We start from the raw sequence: 10,699 nt of genomic DNA, 5'->3' as shown, positions 1-10,699 counted from the left end.
AACTAATATATATCAAACTAATCTAAAATTCTTAGTGTATGGGTAACACCCGGCTTAGTTAATTCTTTATCTAAAGTTAGATTATAATGTTTAATTAGCAGAGCTTCACTTATCAGGGTCTCAAATTTATTTCTACATTTTTTTAAAATTCCAAAACTATTAACAGTTATTTTATTATTTTTACAAACATTACAATTGCTAATGTGGTCAGATACAGCTGTTTTGCCTTTTAAATTTTCTTTAACTCTTTCTACTAATGAATAAAAATTGTTTTTATAACTTACAGTAAACTTTATATCTAAAGAATATTAGTTAGTGATCTACCGAATCTAAAAATTTTGGACTCGGCCGAATCCGAATCCAAATATTTTAATAATTGGAATCCGAAAGTTTTAATCTGGTTGTTATGTAAATACAATATAAGTTTATAAAAAAATTTTTACGTATTATATTATTACTTATTCGTAAAAAAAAGTTTCAACAATATTTCAACGTATTAATAAATAAATACATTATTATTTTAGAATAATTTGTTTTAAAATCGAATAAAAAAAACGAATGTCTTTCTTGAAAAAAAAAAGCTACATACACTAAACTTAGTTTCTATTTTTAATGTCCATGGAAGCGAAATTAAGAGTTAAGTTGTACTTTTGTTATGCAAAATAAATAAATTATAGACTTTAATAAATGCTTTAAGCATAAAACAAATCACAAAAAAAGGTAAAACATTTTACGTTTAACTTAAGAATTAGTTCTTGTTGTAATCATAAACGAATTAGAACATGGACTTTTGCAAGTGTTCATATTTGTAAAACAAAGTGCAATTGAAAAAATATAGAGCCGTAATAAATTGAAATATAATACCAACTGTAGTAAAGGCTTAATTGGGAATTGTTAACTTAACTTGTGAATTGGAGTAGCTTATTTGTATATTTTGTTATCATGTTATCGCAGTTTATATTCATTTTAATACAGTTTTGTGTTTCTAGGCTCGATTTCTTTATGTACAATTAGTTAAGCATTCTAACAATTTAACTATTTAATTAAACTAAGCTTAAAAGATAGTCTAAGTTTAGTTCGCAATCCATTAAGTCGACTTAGCTAAATAACTTAGCTAAAAAATTTCTAAACATTTAAATAACATCACCGATATATTTATAACGCGCACGGAGTCAGATAATAGTCAGCATCGCGCGTATAAGTAATAACTTCCGTCGGGATAGTTAAACCTGAATACCCTGAGTGTTTGGCAACCATTGATTGCTATTATTATTAAAAGCTAACAAACAAATTATTTATAAATAAATGTTTTTTGTAAATTTTACTTCCGCACTAAAAACAGCATAAACTTAGCCAAATCATTTATTTAAAACTGTTGTCTTCAAAGATATATAACAAATAAAGGTCTCCAGTCTCCACTTATTGCTAAAGACAGGGTTGCCAAATGTTTTTGGCAAATTTTCTCCAGGTTTTCATAATTTCCTCTAGGTTTTTAAAATATACTTATTTTTTCGTTTATTTTTAGTTTAAAATTTAGTTTAGATTAAAAACTGTGTTATATTGTATAAAAATATTGAAAAGATAGTGTTAAGCTACTTTAAAAGTTATTTTAATAAAAAAGTTGTGATAGTAACAAAAAGTTTTTATCTAAATGATAGATTTTTTGTGTCAAATCAAAATTTTACTACTAAACATGTAAAAATGGTTTAAAACTCCAGGTTTTTTTCAAAATTTCTCAAAATCCATATTTTTCCAGGTTTTTTAGTATAAATTGTCTAATTCCAGAGATCCGGGTTTTTTGGCAACCCTTTAAAGAGAATGATATAATTTCAATTATTTTAAGATTTTGTTTTCATAGCAATTTTTTATCCAAAAAATAGATTATCAATTAAAATATAAATTTTGTTACCTATGAATGTTGGTGGGCAAACATCCAAAGTTTTAGTTGGGTCTGGTTGACTGTCTGTGGGTAGATTGTCAACCTGACTTTTTTGCCCATACTTTTCCTGCAGACGGGTGGACTTCTAGCACGTTTGTGCTTAGGACTCTTTGCAGACAGCTCGGTATTTGTATAACTTAAATTGGACATAATGATAATAAAATGCTTTTATAATAACTTGTTATAATGTATCAGTGCATTTTATCTATCAATACTAAAGACTACTCTAGACTATTTTATGTAAATTAGACAAGATAGTTTGGTTGATGTATCTATTATACAAAAGAACCAAACAACAATATTACGAAATTTCTTACCCGACAAATAAAAGCCGCTATCAAAACTTTTATAAATCACTAAGCAAAAGTTTTTTGATGAAATGTTGCCTTATTTATCATAACTGCAGCATCCTTAAATACTCTCTTATTATACAGAGTTCAACAAATGCAAGTAGTTGCAGCAGTTCATTACAATTTTATTAAGACTTTATTGTTAACATATTTTTTTCTTTAGAACATTGTTTTTAAAATAAAATATTAATATGTTTGAAGTTATAACATACAGTTCATAATTTAGAATAATCAATTACATAAATTAAATAAAATATTAACAAAAAGTATATAGCTAAAAGTACTCGAGCATCTGGTTAAATGTAACATATTTAAGTTGCATTTTTTTTCTTTGTATAAATAATGCAGCAGTTCATTACAACGAGCAAACATAAAAAACTAAACATATGATGGATATAAAAAAGTGGTTATCTAAAAAGCTGAGATTAAACGCCTTAACTATGTACTTGATTTTATTTGAGAGTCTAACAAAAATAATTCATCATAGTTTTTATGCTGTGTGCAAAACTCTAAATTAAAATTGATAAGGCTTTTATAAGTTTGAAAAACCAATTTTTTTATCCACTCAAGCGTAAAATCATTAACTAGTTTTACATTTCATTTAACTTTTGACAAACAATTAAGTATATTAATTTTAAAATTATTATTTTAAAATTAGGATTCGGCCAAATCCGAATCCGAGTCTTATTTTTTAATTTAGGGTTCGGCCGGATCCGAATCCGAATCTAATTTTGAAATTAGGATTCGGCCGAATCCGAATCTTGAATTCGGTAGATTAGTAAAATAAATATACTCAATAAAACGAAAATATCTGTTTTATTTACGAGAAAAATATCAATCTCCATAATATACAGTACAACTGTGATAACAGACCTCATTGCACATTATATATATTACACAAAAATCATTTTTTAGTAAAATAAAGTGAAATGTTATAAATAGAATAGATTGCTTGCTAATTTAATGATCAGGGGCGTGTCTAGACATTTTTCTAAAGGGGTTCAAAATTTTTTTTTGTTCTTAATTTGCCGCTTAAGTACGCATTTCTTAGGTATGCACTGCCATTTAAGTACGCAATATTTAGCCGAAAAACTCTGTGTTTAAAATGATTTTTACTGCTCTGAAATAAAAAAAACATATAAGTAGTAATAGAATAATGTTATACTTTTTTATTTATTATAGTGTATTAAATTTAGATAAATCAAAACTAAAAGAACCAGAACAAAGTTATGAACTTACAAATTGTATATCAAAATTCAAATCCGTTATTTAAAACAAATATATTACATACAGTTTATTTAATTAAAGAAAATAACGAACATTGTATTATGACTAATATAAGTAATTAAAGACCAAAACTTGCAGGTAGTCTTAGTATATTATAATCATTGGTTTAAACTTGAAAAAAAAAAACTTAATAAATCTGTTGTATAATACAAAACTCAATAAAAAACTTTTAAAAGTTGTCGAAAATAAAATTGAAAGTCAGTTAAATAAAACAATTGAGAACATAATTTTTACGAGCATTATCATTAATTTTCATATTTTGTTTGGAACAGAATTAATAAAAAACATAGCTTGAATAAAATTTTCTAATGCAAATAAAAACTTTTGAACTTTAAACAATCTGAAAATACCAGTAAAACAGAATGTAAAATCTTGATAATAAATCATTCAAAATAGTTTCCCAGAAAAAAAAATGCTACTTTAAAACTTTTATCTATTATCACGTCACAGTTAAAATTTTAATTGAAATCTATTTAAGCTGGGCTAAAACGAGCATTTTTTGTTACGGAAACTTATAATCTTTCAGTGTTATAAATTCATCATTCATTATTCAAAGTTTATCAAATAACCAAAACAAAGTCAATAAACAACGTTTTTAGTGATATTCTAAGGATTTTTTTTTCAGGGGGTTCACAGGAAACCAGTCAAAACACGCCCTTAAACTGAATTAAAATAAAGTTAAAGCAAGATGAACTTAGCTTATTGATTTTTTTTACTTTTAATTAAACAAAAATAAAAAGTTGTGAAAAAAGGAACATTAAACGAAAAATGTAAAACTAAAACACAAGGCATATTTAAAAACTGTTTTACGGCAAGTTTGAAACGTAAGACTTAATGACAGTAAAACTGAATATCTAAATAACAATAAAAAACATTAAAAAATTTTTTTTTAAGGAATTATTAAAATATAGAAGTTTTTATATTTTAAAGTATATTCTATTCCAAGTAATTTGAAAAATAATATCAAAGTTATTAAAATTTTCTGTAAAAACTAACAATAAATTTCTTTTAATAAAGTTATTTTAAAATGAATATGTCAATATATGTTTTTTTTTAATAATAAATAGTATATAAAACCCCTTATGACTCAACCAATAATATAGAGTACTAAATCTATAAAATTTATTTAGTACCACTGACTCACAATTTGAAAAAAAAGTATATAAGTTAAACATCAAATAAATAGTCAACTAAGTTTAACAATTAATATCTCTAAACATTTTTCTCTATGCAACTTCAAGATAATGTTCAATATCTATTTTATATCAATAAAAAAGAATTGTGTTAAACTCAAAATAACTCATACTTTTAGTATGTTGCAGCTTTTAATATACTATCTTTATCTTTTAAACAAAAATATAAAATCTTCAGTATTAAAATTGAAAGTTTTAATTTTTTTTTAGAAATCTAAAAATCCAGCTTTTTTTGTTTTAATTTATATACTTTTAACTATATTAAAATATAAAATTGTAAAAATAAAACTTAACAAATGCAGAAAATCTGAAATATTAACAATATTAAAAATAACAAATTTATACCACTCGAACTGCAGTTTTGAGTAATAGCAATATCTGGTGTTGGTCTGCTATTTTTCAATTTAAGCTTTTCAACTTCAGATAATTTTCCAATCTGATATTTTTTTAGATTTGCAACGTTCCATACAATATTACTTTACATATTTGTTTTAGTTACAGTCTAAAAATTAATCAAAACTAATTTCTTCTTTTTTTATAAATATTATGTTTAGTCCTGGACAAGACGTTAAACTGTATTCAAATAGTGTACGACTCGATTACCGAGAGGTTTTTTCAAACACTAGGTCATTAGACCAAATATTTTTGAGTTATTTTTTTTTCGTTCCTTAAAATATTGATTATAAAACACATTTTACAAAAAAAAACAACTATCTTTGAAGATATCAGGATTGCCTTGCTACTCTTTCAGTCAAAAAATTGTCCTGAGTTAGTTAAAAAATGTCCTGAGTCAGCATAAGAATTTTAAATTCCTTAATTTTTTTTTTAAATCTTTTTTAAACTAATATAAACTGAGATTTTTAACAAAATTGGTCAGAAAACAACATAAAATGCAACTAAATTAAGTAGATCTCATTTATAAACTATAATAAAATCTTTCCTGAAAGCTTTTAGTAATACTAAAACTATCCAGAGTTTAACAAAAAAAAAAAAAAACAAAGCTATCCTAAGTAAGCCTGAGTTTAAAAAAATTAAAAATATTCTGAGTTATCCTGATCTCTACTTAATCATACTAAAGTTTTTAAAAACTACATAAAATCCTGAGTTATCCTAAGTGTGTCGAAAAATTTTACTAAAAGCTTCTGATACAAAACAAAATATTAAAAGATAAATATTTAAAGGTCAACTTTTTTAAAGTTTTTAAAAATTTACAAGAAGTATAACTTTTCTCTTATCTTAAAATCAGTTTATCTAAGACCTTTAGAGAAAAGCAGTTTTTAAATGTTACAAACAGTTGGTAGAAAGAAGGTTTTTAAATAGTTAGGGTCAAAATAAATTTATATTAAAAATTATTAATTTCGTCTTTTAGATTAAAAATTAATTGTAAAAGATCTGCTTCTACAAGTTGCTTTGAATTCATTCATGGTGTGACTGAACAAACTTAAAAATAACTTGCTACAAAAATTAATAAATTTTAAAACTCTATGGCTGACAGAATGACATACTTTGATTTGTTTATTTATTTATTTATTTGTTATCTTAATAAAAAAAAACTACTTTTACTTAAAACTTTAAGTTTATTGAAGTTTAAATAAAACTTTTTGTATAGTGATATTAAAACTGTAATCCCAGTATGGACTGTTTATTCATTATTTATTTTTTTATTGTATTTATTATTTTTTATGAATATTTTTTGCTTTTTATTATATATTTTTTAAAATAATTTTATAAAATAATTCTAATGTTAATTTATTTTTATTTTACTAGTTGTTATTTATTTCTATTTTTATTACTATTTGTTTATTCTTGAATCATTATCACTATAAGTTAGCTTTAGCTTTATGGTTTGTTTACAACATGCTAGCATTTGTCCTTGTAGAAAATCTATCATAACTGTTATACTACTGCGGTGCACTACATTAGTTGCGTTCTTTTTGAGTCTAAATTGTTATGAAGTTTATTAACTTTAAGTTTTTTTCTTAGTGAAATTTTCATCAAAGTCGGTACACATTTATGCTTACGCACTGAATCAGTATATTTGGTAATTGGCTTTCAAAAATTCTTTTAATTTTTCGAATAATAGATAAACATAGTTGAAAAAAAGCAAATTAAGCAGTGAAATTAAATAATAAAGGATAATATTCTTTTTTTTACTTATTTTTTTAGGTGGCACGCATGCGCCAGTGTCCCTCCCCACGATACGCCCCTGTACTACACTGTTTTAAACCAATTATGATCTGTGGTTGGTAATATATGTAACGCGGGCCTGGCGGTTACTGACTATAACGCGCTTATATAACGAGATATCCTAGGTTCGTTTTAAAGCTAATGATTAGACTGACTCAGCTAATTGATATAGTAGGTTTATAAGTGTTAGTTGAACTTATACTACTGTTTAACTGAGTAGGTTTATAAAACTGTAGAGTGTAGATAGCTTATACTACTTATACAACTGAAATCGAGTCTGTAAGTTGAAAATGTATTTTACAATGAATAAATGTGAGAAAAATTACAACAAACTGTACTAGCAAAATACTACGAAATAAAATATTTCGGCTTAACAGCCTAAGTTAAAAACAATCGACATCGTTACGCTAGTAACGATGTTAACAAATATGCATGGTTGCTCATAAGAAAACACTAACAAGCTAAAGTAAAATCAAAAGCAACCTCAAAAGCAAAAATTCCAAAAACTAAACTAGACACAATCAAGTGCATAACTACTTATAACATAAAATAGTTTGAGAGAAGCGAATGAAAGGCGGCGACTCTCTACCGCTAACCGCAGCATATAATACAGTTTTTTAGTTTGAATAAAAATCATAAACTTGTTATTTACAATGTATAACATTGTCAAAATTACGTTTTATCATTATACCAAAACTTGTACTTTTTTGTTATTACTAAGAAAACGATTAGTACTATATCTCGATAACCGAAAGGTTTTTTCGTACACAAGATCCTAGGACCAATTGTTTTGAGCACTTTTTTTGTTGTTCAATAAACAATATGTGTGTATAAGTTGTTCAGCATTGTTCATCTAAAGTTCTCAATATTTCCATATTAATAAAATCAACTATAATGCAGTCACCAAAGAATAAACACAAGTCAGCGACTAAAGTTTAAGTAAATAGGGAATGTATAAAGTCGAGCAACTGCAGCTGGTGTATCATTTAAGTATAGATATTCCATTTTTCAATTGAAGTAAAATAATATTATGTACAGGTAGACCTTAAATTAAACACAGTTTCAAATTTTTCATTGTTACTGTTTTTATTACAACTGTGTTAGACATGGCCTAAACTAAATAGATTTAAATTGTTTTCAACAAGACGAGCTAGTTCAAAAATGAGTTATGAATAACAAAAAAATCTAAAGCCAATTCAGATTTTAACACAAGTAAAAATTATCGTATTCGATTTTAATTCAGAATTTATACTTAAGGAAAACAGTCATTAGTAAATAAGAATTATACTTAAATGTTAATTAGTAAAAGCGTTTTTTTTTTTCGTACTGAGTTTAATAGTCTAATACAAGATTTAACCTTTTACAGCAATACTGGTTTATTTTTTTAGAAGTTGTTGATCATACAATGATACAAAGTAATCTCTGAAAAACATATAATGATTTTTTAGAAATATAAAATGTTGGACGAAGAAGCAAAGGTTAAAAAAAAGTAAAATTTAAAGTTTGAAGAAAGCTACAGCTTTTTAATTTAGAGTTATAGAAATTAAAACAAAGTGAATTTAAGTACTAAACTTTATACATTTAATTCATTAAGACACATAAAAAAAGTCATTTGGTTAACTATTTAAAAGTTAAAAGATAATTTTTAAGTATTTTATTTTTTACAATACTTTCTAAAGAGCCCTGACTTAAAACAAAGCTGACCAAAACTTATTCAAATTTTGTCCTTTATTCTACTATTAAGATGTGTGAAAGCATTTAAAGATAAAAAAAATATTTAAGGTGAAGTTCCCGTTCTCAATATAAACGAGTAAATGTTGAAACTACAATTAATAAAAAAACAAGCTTTATATAAGAAGCCCTAGACTGCAACGCACAATCAATTAACAACAGTTCGTGTGACAATCTGCGTACTAATTTTGTGGTTATTAGGACTCATCAGGCAGACATGGTCACGATAATCATTTTACCTGTCGAAATCAAACATGTTTAAGTACTTTTGCACTTAAGCGTTCGTTTGTAAGTAAATCAACTTAATGGTTACAATTTAAGACAGAGGTCAGGAAACTGCGGCCCGCAAAAGAACTGGTTAGAAAAACATGTTTTCACTTTTGCACAGAGGGTTATTTTAGCACGTAGGCTTACTTATGCATGGAAAGATACTTTTGCACAAGACAACTTTTTTGCACGATTTCATTATGTATGATTCGTTTTTTATGCTTATATTTATTATAACGTTAAAAAGTCTAAAAACGAACTTTGCAAGATGCTAAACTAAAAGTAAATTAGTTTTAACTGTGTTAAAAATTTAAGCTAAAGTAAAAACTTTGTGTTTAATTGTACCAAAAGTATTTCAAAAGTAAATCAAAACTTCAAAATACTTAGATAAAAAAAGATTTACAAACTTTCATAAGTAATTTTTTCTATGAAAGTTTAACAAATGTATTTTAATATTTTAAGTTTTATTGACAAAGCGATAGTTACCAGCTATAGTTATCTTAAAAATTTTTAAATAATATTAAAACTATTGTTAATTTTAAATTTATAGTGTGAAATATAAGCTTTAAGATCTATTACGCTGTGCACAATTATTGCTCAAAAGTGACCATCCGAGCTAAAATGACGCCGTGCTAAAGTGTGACTATGTGCTAAAATGTCAATTTGTGCTAAAGTGACGACCTTTGCAAAAGTGTCGTTGTGCACCTACCCGGCCCGCGAGCTAGTTTTTGGACGCGGTCCATAAAATGTAAAACTGCGGAATATACAGATTTAGCCCGAGAAAGAAAGTTTTGAATCTTAAACTAAATGTCCTGGTGTTTGAAATGAAAAGCAAAAATAAAAAGTTCTTAGGTACATTTAACCTAAATTTCAAAAATTACACTATATATTTTGGGTATGCTTTGAAGAGTAAAAACTTAAACTGCAGCCCGTAAAAATATTTTATTTTTGAAATTCAGCCTTTAACTACAAAATGCCTGCTGACCCTTGGTCTAAGACAGGGATTGGCAAACTGCGGCCCGCGAGCATTATTTATTTTTAAACGGAAGGCGACCCGCGAAAGAGAAAATTTTGCGGCCCGCGAGCATGTAAATGTGGCCCGCTAAGCAAAAATGCATTTAAGTTATTTTTTATTCGCTAATTTTAACTCCCTGTACAACATTTTAAGATAATTAAAAGACTTTACTGCTTTGGCTTAAAAATGTGAAAAAAACAGGTTAGCATTCGACCGCAGTTTTTATTTCACTTTCACAATAATTTTCTTCTTACAACGGTAAGTTTTTATTCGAAAAAAGAAATAAAAAAGTTCTTGGATTCAGTAAGATATTTATAAATTACCTTTTTAGTAAATAAACTAAATGCAAATGCTTTCCATTGTGTACAAAAGTAATGCACAGTAATTTACTAAATTGTCATTTCTTTACAAATTAGTTGTTTTTGTTAAACATTTAATTTATACCTAAGTTTGTTTTATAAATGTATTATCATTATAAGTTAGTTATTTTAGAGTGTACACAAAAACATTATAAAAAATATAAATAAGAAATAAAGCTTGTTTCATTTTGGGTTTGACACACTTTGATTTTTTATAAGTTTTCTGTGCACTTTCAATTAATTCCAACGCACACCTATGTACACAGATGCTGATTTTTTTATTTAGTTTTTTATTTAATACTTAAGTTAGATAACGTTTAGTCTAAGCACAACTTGTTATTTATATTGTTTCTATATAGAATATCTAAATG

This window comes from Thalia democratica, chromosome 2 (genome assembly GCF_965202585.1).
Source record: "Thalia democratica chromosome 2, ktThaDemo2.hap1.1, whole genome shotgun sequence".
In the NCBI taxonomy this organism is placed as follows: Eukaryota; Metazoa; Chordata; class Thaliacea; order Salpida; family Salpidae; genus Thalia; species Thalia democratica.
This window is presented reverse-complemented; position numbering follows the sequence as displayed.